At 32.4% G+C, this 17182-nt stretch overlaps 1 protein-coding gene across 3 annotated transcripts in view; it reads right to left on the reverse strand.

Annotated features, from left to right (window-relative positions):
* Positions 1–6080, reverse strand: part of LOC137923704 (torso-like protein) — a 70760-nt gene extending 64680 nt beyond the window's left edge. For all 3 annotated transcript variants that reach the window (XM_068766949.1, XM_068766948.1, XM_068766947.1), the window contains exon 1: positions 5734–6080. The gene's annotated coding sequence lies outside the window, so the exon portion shown is untranslated. The remainder of the gene's footprint in view (positions 1–5733) is intronic.
* Positions 6081–17182: the final 11102 nt, after the last annotated feature.

Consider the following 17182-nt stretch of genomic DNA (forward strand, 5'->3'; position numbering starts at 1 on the left):
CTCGTCAAACGTATCAAAAAAGTTTATATAAGAAAAATCTGGTTTATTCCAAAAAATATAGTCTTTTACTACACACACAGAAAGAGCCTTTGACAAAAAATTCTATAAAATGTTGAAATTACTTAATATGGGATATGAGAACAGACGGCTGCTTCTGTCTTAATATCTGGAGTGGAGACCACTGACCGGCAAGGGCATCGCAGGACGTCCACCCACAAGACGCTCGATGCAGACCGCTTCCAACCGGTCGTATTAGAAATCCCTGAATAGGTCTATGTCTTACAGCTGAAATGATGATCATTATGAATACGAGATATTAAATCGATATGTTTTGTTTGCGTACAAATTTAATAAATAGACATTTCTTTTAATATTTTAAAGTAATAAGAGCGACGGAGAGTTAGTTATCAAAATAAGAAAGGACCAATATCTAGCCACCTCCGCACATGCAGTGGTTGTCGTGCATGAAAGTGCACCGCCCGCCAGCCCGCTCGTAAATGCGCATGCGACAGACAATGCCAACTACACAACCGCCACCGTAAATTCACTCAACACGTGTTTCACCCCTCCACGGGGCATCTTCAGGAGTTGTTACACAGATTAGTGGATTGGTCCTTTCTTATTTAGGATGGACTTCCGCAATGTAACGCCTGAATCCATTAAATATTAGTTATCAAAATATTTCGATCGTAATAACTGTAATTGATTTAAAGTTTAATTCTTAAAATCAATGTACATTATTTACTGCACAAAGTTTTAAATAAATAATAATTAAATCTCATAATACTGCACAATTTTGTTTATGTTAAACTGATAAACTTATTTACAGCTAACGTAATTTACATAAATTTCATTAATTTCAGTATAATTAAAACACAGTACCCTAAAATAAAAATAACCAAATTTGAATTCCATTATTAGTTGTCTTTTTAAAGTCATAACAATCAATAAAAAACCATCATTGCAACACGGTGTTCAAAGATGGAGGCCACAGATCGTGCTACTTGAAATTCAATAACATTTTTGTTTTTCACCATTTACTGTCGTGCTTTGTAATCACGAATTTATAAGCAATACACAGATCGCCACGCGAAGGTAAAGCGTTTAATGCATTGATGCCACGAAATTTCACCCGCATTATTCAAAAATATTTGACAATCACGCTTGGAATTTCTCTCTTTTAAATTTCGAATAAAACGTCCCGATTTTCTTTTCTGATAATTATGTAGAAATAATGAATAATAGGAGATGTTTCGCTTTACGAAGAAGTAATCTATCAAAATTATAACTACATTCTTTCTTTTATTTTGTGACAGATGATAACAAATTGCTACGCTATGAACTCCTTTCGCTGTCAGTCTGTAATATATCATTGACAAATTCTTATTAAGCCAAGATGATTGGATAAACTTGTAGCCACATAGTTTGTACAATTCGTAATGCAACCTCTTTAATTGACTAAAATAAAAAAAAATTAAAAATATGCAGCTTAACGCAACAATAAATTTATTTTGTTGCTAGGTAATCGAATAAAATACGGAACCAACTTTTTAATTTATTTATCAGATTAACGATAATTACCTCACGCTATTTTTTATAATATTTTTTTAATAGATTTGTAAATGCTCATGTAAATATTAATGTGTAACACTGGCCAACACTAGTCATATTGTGACATTTCAAATCAAGGACGCGCGAAGCCGGTTTTTTAATCTATGACATTGGCATAAAAATTTTACGCGGTCAATTGACGAATGAAATATTTACCATTATTAAGAAATTAATAATATATAAATATATATAATTTCAAAGAAATTTATAGATTCATATTTCGTCTCCTATTGCAGTATATGAATTAGCAAATCAAAAGCTTTAATCTCGGACCGCTACTTATTTCTATTTCACCAGAACACCAGGGCACCAGAGAAGGCCGAACCTCTACTTGGTCAATTGCTGTAAGATAATCATCGTATGAAGTTGCTATGCAGAAATTCTTTGCGGTCAAAAATAAAGGAAAACAAAAATTGACAATTTTCAAATTGTCAACGACAGTATAATTTACGAAATAAATTTATCTCCCAAGCTATTTAATAAATGTGCAAAAAGTTAATATTATATAATAGTTTAGCCATATAATTGGGCAGTTGACTAAAATGTAAATTCCCGCGTTATTTATAATCGAAGTGCAATAGCATTCATTCCAATATCAGCTTAAGGATTCATTTAAATGTCTTTTTCCTTAAATACGCTTGAAGGTTAATATATATATATATATATATATATATATATATATATATATATATATATATATATATATATAAATTTTTGGCAATAATTAATCATTGTGTCGATACGATCATCATAAATAAACTAAGCACAAACGTGGTGAAAATAATTACAATTTGTTTTACAATTGTAGGTTAGTTGTGAGTAATCGAACAACAAAAAACATTACTTATAAGAATAACTTAAAAGTTAAGAATAACTTATAAGAAAAACATTCTGACACCGCGACGTACCATTTAGGTTTCCCAATTGCAATGATAAAAACTTTACTGAAGTATCATTTCGCAATTTTCTCAGTGCTAACGCTATCCGAAGTGATAATAATGTATATTACGAGATCCAATTAAAATTGAAGAGATACAAAGACGAACGGAAATGACCTTGATGAATGTTAGTGACAAGGATTGAAGCCTTTTGCTTCTGGAATGAAGCCCACGAATCGGCGAATGCGACCTAGACGCCCTCCCATTACCTACGGTTTTGGTGAGAATCTCTGAAGACACTGGACTGCTTCAACAAGTCCTACTGGACTATTTGGGTTCTATTACTAGCAGTGGACTGTTGAAGTGATCACGTCGATGATAGGTACTGTTAGTTGCAGAAAATTTGGCTCTATGAATCGGAATATTATATTTGTTTGCCGATGACAACACATGCATGAAGCGTCAGCCTTAGTGATCTAAGAGATTGGAGGTTTTAAAATCTGATGAAACACCTAATGTAACGGCTTAGACCAAAGTATATGTAGGTGTCGCTGAACTTAGTGCACCGAGGACCAAAATCCATAATGAAAAGAATCTTTAAGGAGTAAATTCCTTTCGAAAAGGCTCGTTCCTATGCATATTATAAACAGTAAAAGGATGTTGACTTGCGATAATATACGAAATTCCTAACGTGTATTAACGTATAACATTTGGGACAAGTCCATAAATTAAGTATTTAAGAGGCCATCTTGAATTTTTAATACATGAAAAAGGTGATCATCATTGAAATTGCAAATTGCATATTTAAGCCATGATTACCAAGTATTAGACGATGAAGGGATATTACTGCATTTCGTTAAATAATTTTAACATAAATTATTTCATAGGAACGAATATTAAATAACGAATTTTGTATGCTTAACATCATCGAGATGGTATATCTTTCCTTTCTTTCGTTTCGAAAGTTCTCTATTGCTAAATATAAAAAAATGTCAAAAAACGTTTATATGGTAAGGTGTATTCCATTATAAATTACTTCATACAAGACAACATACCTCGTGAATGATATTTTAGGCGCCAGGTTATATCGGTGTTTATTATGTAATTTTTTTTTTAAAATATATATGATGACAATGTATTTCTATCGTCTATGCCGTTTCTTCTCAGTTCTGAAACATTTATCATCTGAGTATGTGGACATCTTAATGCAAATTAAAAATGTAACTTTGAATGAAGAATTTTCTGATAAAATTTAAAAAAAAACATGAGCTTCTTGCAAAGGGATAATTTCTTTTAAGCTGTGTACATAAATGTCTAATAAATTGCACCGATCATTTATTGGTAGCCATGTAAGGCCCCATAGTAAGAAATTGTTTATTTTATTAGCAAACAATACTGTGAAATAATTAGGTTAATGTTAGGTATTACGCCAAGGCGATAACGACAAATATGGTTTTGTGTAGAATTAAGTTGTACGAAACTGTCATTCCCTATATTTTTGAACGCAATGTATATACAACAGAGCATATATATATATATATATATATATATATATATATATATATATATATATATATATATATATGTATAGGTTCTTTGGCAAAATTATCGCTATGTTTTTGTTTACCTGGCTTACACTGCTACCCAAGTTACGTTCGCATATTCATCGGGTGCGATGTGGAGGGAGCTTTTTTTTAATTAATTTTTATGTTTTGTTGCTAGGTGTTTTGTTTACAATTTGTTCCTTTTTGGCGTTTACTGAGCGCAGACGGTCGGGATAGGGAGTTTCCGCTATTTGATATGGATCTTTCTTCTCCCAGCTGCGAGTCACGACAGAGTAAATAGAGCAAAAATTTATAAATATAAATTATACATTAATTTCTGCATTATTTTATTTCAATTCGCTGCCTCAGCGCAGCAGACCGTTAAATGCCTTGAAGTTTAAGACAGTATGCCGAACTAAGTCATCAAATGTCTCTGCCGTAGATTTTTAATAAGTGTTGAAAAGTCTATACCGTGGAGTCGTCACATGAGCAAACTTTGGCTTAAAACTTCTTTTAAGGTAGCAAAGATCGACGAGTGCCGAAGGCTCTCTGAGAAGCTTCGGCACTGGCTGCTACTTACTCTAATTTCACCGGTTTGGATTCATTTCGCTATATATTAATGGGAACAATTATGCAAAAAACTTTTTAACTTTTATAATTATTCTGTTCCTTATTTTAACTTTGCAACGTAAGGCGCCTACCGCTGTCAGAAGACTTAACCCCTACTAGACCTTTGGAGTGCCCAAAATATAGATTGTCATATGTCGCCACATTGATGAATTTCAAAGTTCCGTTATGTATTTTTCCGAAGTACCGACATACATATATATTTTTCATGTAGATTTGTGTTTGTAAAGTATAAACTTTTTATACATTTTTAATGTCATCGTACTAAACATTATATATTTCTATTCTTTTTCACTTCAAAATGGAAGGAAAAATCCACGGTTAATGACATAACAAGGTTAAATATAAAATGTTAAATGATTGAGTTTGTAATTAACAGGGTTGTCAGTTCAATTTGTGTGCGCGAGTAATCTGAATATCAAAACATCTTATAAGAAATAACAGCGTTAGTCTGCACAGCTCTAAAAAGTAACATAGAATTTATTCATTTTAAAATGACTCTTTTTTCGTTAGTTTAAGTGTTTGAACGTCTGCTTTTTGTATTACCTGTTTATACAAAATTAAGAGAAAACACCTTCGAAAATAAATATACAATCTACAATTTTCTCTTCACACTTGTAGCAACCCTATTAATATAAGCATTTTGCAAAGGTACCCAATCCTAACTACAAGGCCTGTCTCGGCGAACATCTGTCATGGTCATTATAAAGTTATAAGGTTATGAAAGACTTGATCGTCTTCTCGGACCTCGTGTTACTGAACATTTAATACGACGTCCATAAAAAAAGATAATTGTGATCAATATACATGTTTTTATTTAAAATTAATATAATAGAAAAATAAATATATAAAAAATAAAAAGTATCCTTGATTGTTATCCGTTCTCTTTGTTGAAATGTTCTCAGATTTTAAATCAAACAAGTTTTAACTAAATCCACATGCCGTGAAATCAATTTTACAGGTATAATAAAAAACCAATGTAATTTATAAAATGCCTTATTATAAAAACAACTGTGGATAATTTTTTGATTAACAATAACTTAAAGTAAATGAGATAAACGTAATTAACTTACCAGTTGTACAATCCCATCCAATTTAATAAGCTTATGTTAGTTGTTTGTACAGTCCAAATAGAAACATATTCTTTTAATAACAGGTATCCATTCACAAGCGATACTAACACTGTTTTACAATACCGCGAATTCACAGCAAATTAAATTTTATTTGTAAAAGCCAAATAAACTAACAAAACATTTGTGTATTTTCTTTTGTGATTTATTTAATAAATGAATTTTATTTTTCAAATTGTTTTTGTGTTCATTATTACAGAACATAAGCTAATTCTCTTTTAGACGTTGTTTACGGTGTATTCTTAGTTTTTAGAGTAATCTTAAAAAATCCCCCTACACGATCTCTTTCGGTCACTGACTGTGACAGACTGAACCAAACTTGCTCGACTTGATTCGTTTGATTTGGTTGATTATGGAACGAGTCTTAAACTTCAGCTATGTAATTTTTTTTAGTTAAAATAGTGATTAGTTACTATAACATACAAATAGCCTAAATCTTTATTTTTGTCATGTATACTTATTTTCCCATAAAATTTCGAAAACAATGCAAATACAATAATTATTTATGCCATCTATGCATTAATAACGCTGATTGAAAATAGCGCCATCTACAACAACAACAAAGAACTAATATAAATTGACGCACCAAATATACAAAGTCATTAGGTAACTAAATTCAGTACAACCGACTACAGAAGCTTATTACGTATACAACTAGATGGCACTGTTCCTAAGTTTTTAGTGTATAATCTATCTACATAAATAAAATATTAATGCTTATTTCGCGTGCTTACACCATAACTTGAGAATGACATTCCCGACTTTACTAATTTTTTTAAAACTTTTCATTGTTGCAAAAGGATCCTATATAAAACAATGTATATATAGATTAGCGTAAAAAGTTGAAAAAAATTCTAAAAATATAATAAATTGAAGCGTTGTGCATTTCGCTATGAACAGTTTCTGCTGCATATTCATATTGACGTTGGACAGCTGCATCAATCATTATTTATCGATTAGAACATTTATTTATTTATTTTTCATGTAACCAATAATTAATAAATTCAATTTAATTAAATAATAAATTCGTAAATTCAATTTATTTCTATTCGAATGCGACAGGCCCATCTGACAGTGGTCTGTGAGGACAGTTAATATATAATATTTGTATTAGTGTATTAGTAGAAAATTTATTTTATAATGAGCATATAAAACCATATACACTTTATACAAAAAATAAAGTAATTTAAATTTTACGGAATCATCATGATATCAGCGACATGTTTACTGGTGGATACACTTTCATTGTATATTCCCAATAAGACGGGTTGGAAGAGGCATTCATTTAGCGTCTTTGAAAACCATAAGGTTTTCTTTCCATCTTGTGGATGGACGTCCTACGCTACGTTTGCAGGTGCGTGGTTTCCAATACAGAGCCTTAAGGCTTGGAATTTACTCTGCCAACTGTCATTTCTACCTGCCAATCCGCTGAGGTGTGCCTGTTACGCTCGTTAGTTTACACATTTCATCATTCCAGATTCGATCTTATTTTAACGAGAAATACTGATCATAGCCGTCTCCACCCACTTGGTGAGCGACTGTGAGCTCCACAATGAGGTTCGAAGGGAGACTACATTTCTGTGCCGTAAAGCAGCAGTAGTATTAATATCGTAGTACTTCGGTTGTAGATCTTAATGCATTGAAGGGTATTAAATTGTATGACCTTTCTGAGTACGAACATTATAAAAAAATCATAAGTAGAAGTTTTGCTACAAGAAAAAAATTGTGAGTGATTTTATTACGATGTATACTAAAACATTTATGAGTTAACATAAGAAAGAAACACAATCTCAGACATGATAGAAAATGAAGAATTTATTTTTATACCATGTGGATATTAGAATATTTAAATTTATTTAATAAAAATAATAATTTCGTGAACACTTCATTATTAAAATAAAAAATACAACAGACATCAGTTACATAATCATTTTATTTAGTTTATAGATTCAAAGCCATTTTCATTTGCGTAAGTCATATTTATTGTTTTATCAAATTAAACCTCACTGGTTGGTTGGTTGGGTCGAGATCTTCTGACGAATCAAGACCTGATCGGCCTTTGCTTGTTACAGGTGTTCCGCTGCTGGTGGCAGCATTCCCGCCGATAATTCGGAAACCGGGGGTAATCCTTGTCACAGTTATGGGATATTTAATAACTGGTGTGGGTGCTATCAATGGAGGAGGGTTAACAACATACCTTTCTGGTAAAGTCACGACTTTCTCTTCGGACAATGGTACTCTATATAATCTGTCAATTAATGTGTTTAGTTGATCAAAAGGAAAGACTCTTCGAGTGTACACTGGATTTGATTCTTTTGATATAGTCTTGTAACGCGGAACGCTAAAACGACCTCTAGCGCGATGAGTTCCTATAGGTGCTGACAATTTTGGTCTATAGTTACATCCTCCGCCGCAGCCGTAAATATGAGATCCATCAGCGTCGAAAAACACAGGTAACGGTTTTTTATATCTTTTAGGTAGATAAGTCTTGCCAAGAGGTATGATGCCAAGTATTTTTGGTGGTTCAATAGACGTTATTAATACTGCTTCTAAGTAAGGTAAGTCCATTGGCAATTTGAACGTACTTAATTTCCCTTCTAATAAATTTTTGTATTCAACAGAATTTCCGATTAAAATAGGACGCAGACTCAAGTTCGATGTTTGTAAAACATTACCTGCCGAATCAATAATTATACCTTTCTCTGTGACGTGCATACCCTTGTTATGTAAGGTTTTTTCTATAAGACGTTTAAAAGTATTCATGTCAATCAAACTTGAAGCTCTTGAATTAGTAAACTCAACACGTTTCATTTGCTGTTTGAACCAATTATCGAAAGTATCGTGTAAATCAAAGCTTTTATGATAATTATCAACCAGAGGCTTAGGATGCATAGTTATAATGGATACCTCGTGTTTATGCTTATCGAAGTATTCTTGTGGATGGATGGTAATTCTGTGCCTCTCTGGTAACACATATTTATTAACATCTAAGGAAATCGGTCTAGTTTCATGGTGGCCCTTAATAACACGACTAATAATAAAAGGCTTTTGAACGTTGTAACTGGAAGTATCTGGAATGGGGAATTTTGGCCATGTCACGTGATGATTCTTTTGTTTTTCTACTCCAGGTCCATATTGATCATCAATATTATGAGGTTCAAGTTTTTGCTCACCTTTATTCAAATCAATGTTATCTTCCCATTCAATGTTTGGTGGCTCGTAAGAATTTTCATTAACATTTAAGAACATATTGTCTGGTATTTTACGACCTTTGTTATTATTGACCAATTCTGGAATACTGCCGTGGATACTGTGTGTATGCTTTTCAGGTGTGAGCTCATGTATTTCTTCGTTTATATTTGGAAATTTATTATTTTCTGGTTTATTGGTCGATTCTTCAACAATTTGTGGGTGTTCAGTCACAATTTCGGCGATGTTGTTAAAACGGTGCTTTTTATCAGGCACCATGTGTATATAAGATTTTTCAGGTTCATCTTCCACTATGTTATGCTCCTCAATCTCTTCTAATGATTCCGGTATGTGATCCATTTCGAGTCCTTTCGGTTGGTCATCTTCAATGTAATTTATATTTTCAGGTCGTAAGTCCAAATTTATGTTAGGTCTTGCAGTTTCGCTTTCTGTGATGACGTGATCGTGAATTGAATGAATTGGTTCTTCGGTTTGAACGTCAATAAATATATTATGGCCGTCGGGTTTTATATTTGGTTCTAAATCATGATGTTCAATGTTGTGATTTGGAATCTTTATATATTTTATAGGGTGTACCTGGTCTCCTTCATTATTATAAACTTTTGTATTTTTTGGATCCTTTATATCTAAAATATCTGGAATATCCAAATTATCAATGTTTCCTGGAAGTAAGATGTTCGCAGAACCAGAAGGCTTTATGATCTTGCGTTCTGTATTCAAATCTGGGTATAGATTGAAGAAAGTATTTATGCTACCAGAAGGTATCGCTAAACGATCTCCCTCGTCGAACAACAGATCTGGAATCATTATTTGTTTTTCAGTGTTAGGTAGATATAATTTAATATTATTCGATTTTGGGTCCTTATACAGGTACACAACGATCCTTTCCAAGGTATCTCCGCCAGTATTCAGTACATGTGTAATTGGCACACCGGTCGATCTTTGTAAGTAACAAAAACATTGTTGTGGATTATTAGTTAGACTGTTATATCCTTCAAAAGCGCCATATTTTTGAACTTGGGTTGGTTTCAATGCGTGCTGTCGAGATTTTAGTCTCGAGCGCTTTAATTCCGTTTCCGAAGAATCCTCACTGAACAAACAAAATTATATAATAATGTCAATCGTTTATTGTTTTATAGTGATAAGAGAAATATTGAACAGTGCTTACCTGTGACACATAGAGAAGGATATCAAACAGAAAAGTAGGACAATCTGAAAATATTGAAAAGTATAATTAATAAATTATATTCAGCAGTAAATACCACGAGTTGTTGACGCGACTTAGTTGGTTCGGAAGTCGATGCATGGCAGCAGTGCAAGATCGGTTCTTGAAGCGTTCTTTGGCGGAGGCCTAAGATTTGCAATGTGTGTCAATGAGTTGCCATGACGATGATGATCATTTAGCAGTAAAAAGAAGCAAGCTACTATTAAAATATTTTTTCGCTTTTTATCATGGAATTAAAATAGAGATATTATTTACTATTTAAATTCTCATTATGATAAGAAACCGACCTTAGTTAGTTCCATTGTGTATATGGCAAGACCATTCTTCCGACTGGACGCTTAACGTAATATCTTTATACTATATATATAAAATAATTATAATAATTAGTGCAAAAATGAAAATTGTTTCATTATACCGGAACAAATCACGTTACGGCGAAAACTCACATTTAATATTTAGCATCAATTAAAATTTTAACGTACATTAGTAAATTAGTAACATCACTAATTACTAACTGATTTCAGTTCACACTCGTACGTTTTAGACCAGTAATTTCTAAAAGAACACACACAACATACATAGACATACAATAAATTTTTTAAAATTACAATATATAGTCATGGTGGTAAAAAAATGTAAATCTGTACGTCTTCCTATACCAAAGCGATCTTATCATTTTTTATGTTTACTATTAGGTATATTATAAGTTAAGTTTTATTATCAGGTATAGGTATATTTAGGGTACCAATCAAATATAATAGTGTACACGTGGTTCAATTCAATTCCAAATATCTTGGTTCAATCGCTGATTATTTTAACATTATAAGTAGTTAGCTACCATCGGCTCGAACTCTGATCTGTTGAGAAGAGCTGACAAGAAACTCAACAGTTGCTCTTGAAATTGTAATTTTAATAATTTTTCATGTGTACATTATAACAATAATCATGTAAATTAGTCAACTGATCTTTTCGATCAACTAAAAACTCTTGAATGATTTAATAAGGTTTATTTATTAAAACACTTTTAATTTCAGATTTAAAACTAAGAAACGGAAGATCTAAGAGAAGAAAGAAAAGATATCTCGTGGAACCCAGACCCATAAAGGATTTGTTAATTTCCTGTATTTATCAAGTATCTGTCACTATTTTTCATCTTAAATTTTAAATAATGGCGCATAAATTAATTGTTATTAAATTAACTAAATGTATTGCGACGCAACCGTTGGAATATGAGTCGCTTCAAAAACATATCTCAAGGAAGCTTTAGTCAACGCATGTACTTATGATAGAGCGTAATATATATCATCGCCGTTGTCTTACTCAACACAAACCTGTTAGAGAGTCTCTCTCTCTCACTCTCTTTGTTTATATGTATCGCTAAAGAATTGTATTATAAAGTGAGCTCTATATTTAAAAAAATAATCCCTTTTTCTCTTGTTAACCCCTTAACTTGAAAAACTACCGATTTCAGTATTTTATTTTTTCTTGTTTCTTTAATTCAGTCAGTTTTCTAATGGCTTGCGAGATATAGGTTTCATATAGCAAATAAAATGCGCTATGAGAACGCTATGAACTACGCGCATTTGATAGTTCATTTGGAACTTATTGATCACAAAATTTATCTGTTTAACCAAGAAATAAAGTATAGAGTTTTCAAAATTAGAAATCAATATTTATCATCGTATCAGCCAATAAACATCCAAATAAGCTATACTTAGCACTCTTTTAAAAAGATTTCTAATCGATAATATAATTTCTGTTTTAATCTTATTGACTTTTAAGAAACAACATGCAGACTATGATCCCTTGGACATGCCTAGAATTTGTTCAGTTGATTGCATAACATTAATTTTACGAAATATAACAATGTTGTAAAAACTCTACCTCTTTACCGCGTTGTATGTACGAATCCTTAAAGGAGTTTATAAATGAATAGTTCGATTTTCATAAAAAAGTAAATAATTTACTGCTTGTCACAGTAAATGAGCATTCAAACATCTGTCAAATAAATTGTAAGGTATAAAAACTAAAAATATGAAAAATTGCTACATTCCGTTAACTTTGAGTCAGCAAATTAAACGAAATATCTACAAACAGATTCTGTTTAACTCGAAGGTAGATACAAATAACAGTAACCCAACACGAGCATATACTGCAGGTGTGCCAGGATCTGGGGCAGGAAAAGGCGGAGGAGCCGGTGGCTCAGTGCGAGAATCTGGAGGTAGCCTTGGACAATATGGTGCGGCGCAGGAAGAGAGCTATTTCTTCAAAAAGCAAAAGGAACAACTTAAAAAGATCAAGAAGAAATTAGATTCCGGGGAATCGCTTGATCTGTCGCAGAAGAAAGAAAAATAGAATATGCTACTAATAGTGAACTTCTTGAAATTCTTTTAGTAATAATTCTTTAATTTTCATTTATTTCCTTACTTGCTTGATTCAATGGTTCACATTTATTTAAAATAAAATAATTTCTAAATATTAATGTTTTTATTATAACAATTACCGTGTGAAGAAGTGCTGTCTCTTTCAAACAATTGTTTATTCTAGAAAACTAGGTCGCATTTAATTTGTCGAAATGCAGAGAGTTATAAAACGGCAGTTTTGTAGTAAAAAAAGTCATCATATCAATCAATAGCGCCAAAGATCACCACGAAAACCAGTAAGGCACTAGTATGGTCTACCTTGTAACCTCAATAGCCCACGCCGCATATACCGGTTTTTGGTCGCCCCTCGAGGACCTAACCTAAAAGACGTAAAAAGGTAATTAATAGACAAGGAACTCGTTCTATTGCTAACGATTGGTTGATTGTTCAGTTGTACCCACCCACAAAGACATGCCTCGATATTAAACAAAGGTAATTATGGGGTGCAGACAGTCTGACGTGATTGGTTTATTCATTGCAATGAACACAGTGCATCCGTAATTCGACTTAGAGAAGAAGGTGGAAAGGGGGAGGAAACCCAGTTTCACTTTTGTAATCAAGAAAACATTGCGGTATCTCTTATACGTTGGTGATATTAAAAGTGATATTTCTTATCATACTAAATTGAAATATGTTTCGAATAATAAATTACATACAAGTTTTTCATCAAAATGTTTCATCCTGGTTAATAATGATGATGATGTCGCACGGTGCAAGGTCCGAACAGTAAGTAAAAGGACTTTGATGGCCTGTCTAGCTCACTGATTTCCGTTAGGTTCTTAGCCTTAGAATATTAATGTACCTCTGATTGACGGGAGAAATAGGCATGACACTCCTAGATGGTATCTGGCATGAATTCTTGTAACAAATACTTTGTTTTCGTTTAGATTGTGAGAAACATTGAGATTTATTTTATTGAGATTTAAAAAAAAAACTACATAATCGAGATGGAGAGGTAAATAAATACTCTTTTATATACTCAATAGTTTTCTTTTATAACGATGTCATTGTCAGAGCAGATATTTAGTGTCGTCTGGAACGTCAATTAGTTTAGACAGCAAAATCATAGCGTAAATTTGCGAAAAATTATCCAGTGTTACAATAAACCGAATAAAATGTATATATATGTTAAATATTAATTATGAACGATCTAGAGATAATCCGAAGCTATGGTAAATTTTTTCACCCAGATTTATCCGAAGAATCCTTGTAAAGTACCACAGAAATTGTCTATACATTCATCTCCTTACTGTTTCTCCGTTGTGAAAGGTGAATTTGTTCCTAATGTCATCCAGACTAAGACGCGCGAAGAGAAAAGGGTCGACACAAGAGAATTTCCGAAGGATGAAGTAATGGATTCCTTAAAAATGCCAAAATTCGTCCACTCTCCCCACAAACATGAAAAAGGTAATTTCCCTCAGAAAGCCAAGCATTAATTTAGCAGGTATAAAAAGAAAGTGGAAACGCAGACGTCAGTTTAGAAAACGCAGGAGAAGCAGGACCGCCAGCGCTGTAAGAAGAATTTTTTATGCATGCCTTATTTTTATTTGTCCAACCGATAAATAGTTATGCCAATCAAATTTGGAGCAATTTTGTTGTTTTTACGTCAAAAATGTTCTGAAATAAATACATAATGCACTTTGAATGCTACAGGGTTTTTTTTTAATTATGAAACGAGCAATAGAATTGAATATGGAACTTGGACAAATAGTTTGTAAAGCGATGTTTCTAAATTTGCTTGGTTAAGAATTTTTAAACATATTATTTTTAATCATTTTAATAGTTTCCTTTTGTAGCCGCCATCGAAATCGTATATTAAATTAGTACAAGAAGTATAACATACACGTAATCACGTCTCCTGTATTTTTCGCACACAAAAATGTGCTGGGCATATTTTACTTCTCGATTATAACTAAAAAATATATGATAGCGCCATCTGTTGCCCAATATAGAAATATTTTATATGTTAAAAAATAAGTTAATTTTTTCATTAAATACTTTTTTCTTGTAAATAGATACCACACAAATAGTAACATCAAATTGCATGTTATATGGTTGGGTATATAATTTGATTTTTTTTTGAACAGCTTATAATACAGTCTTGTGAGTCTAAAGAGGTCTAAAGAGTCTTTTCGGCCAACACTAGTTTGGACGACTCAATGTTAATCCAATTTTACTTCAAATGCCGGAATGAAAATTTTATATGTATATAATGAAAGATTTTAGCGAATATGGTCTTCTTATTACAACATAGAAATATTTAATATAAATGCATTAAGTTGTTAAAATTAATTATTACTCTAAATCAGTTACAGCGCGATTAGTTTCACTTAAAACTCATTAAAAGTAATTGATGTTTTTGCAAAAATATTGTGTTAAGGCGTGTCGGTGTAATAAAATAAAAATAGCAAATACAGTTATCTAGATTTCGTTTACTTTCTCTTATATAAAATATAATATTTTGTTTCATGTGACTAAAATACGAAGCACGTATTTTCCAGTAATGTTTTACATTAATACATTATTAACGCTTAACATACATATATTAACGCTTTCATATAACGTTAATTTCATATTGTAGCACCCTTATCCATAAAAACTCACAATTATGTATAACTAAAATAAGCTTGGGCGTGATAATATTACATAGTTTTCGGCTTTTACTTACTTATTCTCTATTGATGTAGTGGCTGTTAGTCCGAGGGCTTTTACAGCTTCATCGGAGCTGAGTTCACGGAGCGGAAGAGTTTGTGAACTTAAAAAGAAAAAAAGCTGTTTAGGGCGAGTACCAGTTGCATGAAGACGTTTGCAAAGCGACCTACTCGTGTAGAGCTGTGTATTGTTTGTGTCTATGTAGTGTGCATGCGGCTTGAGACGGCAGCGTGGACCACAGGCGAGCCAAGGAGGGATCTGAATTTTTTCGGCTCCACAGATTTCTCTTTAAACACATCTACAGTGATCATCGTTCAGCCGTAGGGCGTCTACTGTTGAATTCATGAGGACAAGCGAAGGTTAGAAGCGGCCTGCATCGAGCATCTTCCGATGATCTTAACATCTGTCCTGCTGTCCATCTTGTGAGAGCAATCAGCCACTTCAACTTTCATTGACAAGAAATCAAAAATATACAAGGTGTCTAATAAGTACTCAATTTTATAAGTATGTAAGTACGATGAAAAGTATTTGTTATGATACATTATAATGAATATAATACATTGACCTTAATGTGATTATTGTATGCTATTAATAGGTCACGTATAAGAACATATACACAAGTCGTGTATATGTTCTTATACTGAGATGCACGCAGGTGAGTTGGCCACACGGTACGGGGCGGACAGTAAGATTATCTCCACAAACAGAGATTGCCCCCCTGCTGCGCTCGTCATGTGTAGCTCCTGTTCACATGCGTCGGCGCATGTACAGTCTGCAGAAAACGCTTCTATTTAAAAAAAATCAATTTATTCGAATCACGCTTGATGTTAAGTGAATGCAGATTAATTATATTATATTAATAACTAACTGATTCGACAGACGTTTTGTGTACGTTATAACTGATAAATCGAACTCCAAAACGAATATTTTAACGCGCAAAATATGTAGTAAACATTTTCTAATTCCTAATTTATTATTTCTTTTCATATGTTATGATATGCAAATGTGAAATGAGTATAGTTCTCAAACTAACTATATAAATATTTTGATAAAGTTTATTGCTCCACCTATGCTTATTGTTTATTAGAATCGAAGGGCTAGTTTGATGTTATAGTTTGATGTATATACGCAGTCGTAGCAAGATCAAGTGTGCGTAAGTTAGGTCTGGGTTCTGAAAATCGTCTCAATAGATGCTTGACGCGAACTTGAAAGATTTCTTGACATACGTCAAGTAAAATATGGCGTGGAAATCAACATATCCTAGGAACAACAGCCGTGCAAACCCAAGAGTGTATCTTGGTCTAACGTAGACTAACTATCAAAGTATGCCTGTGTAGAAATAGACTCCGCACGAATACGATTTCGTTCATCTTTTGTTGAAGATATTCATCTTCATTATTTCTTTTTTTTTGTAATTTTTTATACCGAAAAAATCAATTTCTAAGGAGGCTTGAATTTACAATATCGATAAATAAATCAAAACCTATTAAACTACAGGTACACTATGATGATGTATAGAATGATTTATTATAGGTGTAAAAGTGTGAATGCATAGCTAATTCATTTGCCGTCAATTAATATATGATACACCTTTTATAAAAACCAAAAGTTTAAGAAATAATATAATAACAATATAGTAAAAAAACCTTTTTCAATATTCGGATTACAACTTAACGAAAATTATTTTTTGTGTCATGTCCTTGCAGATCTTGTACTGCTAGAAGTTATTGGTCTGTCGCTTTTCAATAGAAAAAGTAAATTAATGTAATATATTTCTGACTTATCACTTTACACACGGCGATTAGAACAAGGTAGAAAAGCTTTAAAGCTCTTTGCTGTCGAATATGCTGTACATTCGTCCTTTTAAAGCTTTTGCCCCTAT

The sequence above is a fragment of the Battus philenor genome, unplaced genomic scaffold (assembly GCF_028537555.1).
Source record: "Battus philenor isolate CCGP_79_NKW_IND1 unplaced genomic scaffold, ilBatPhil1.0.hap1 SCAF_22, whole genome shotgun sequence".
NCBI lineage: Eukaryota > Metazoa > Arthropoda > Insecta > Lepidoptera > Papilionidae > Battus > Battus philenor.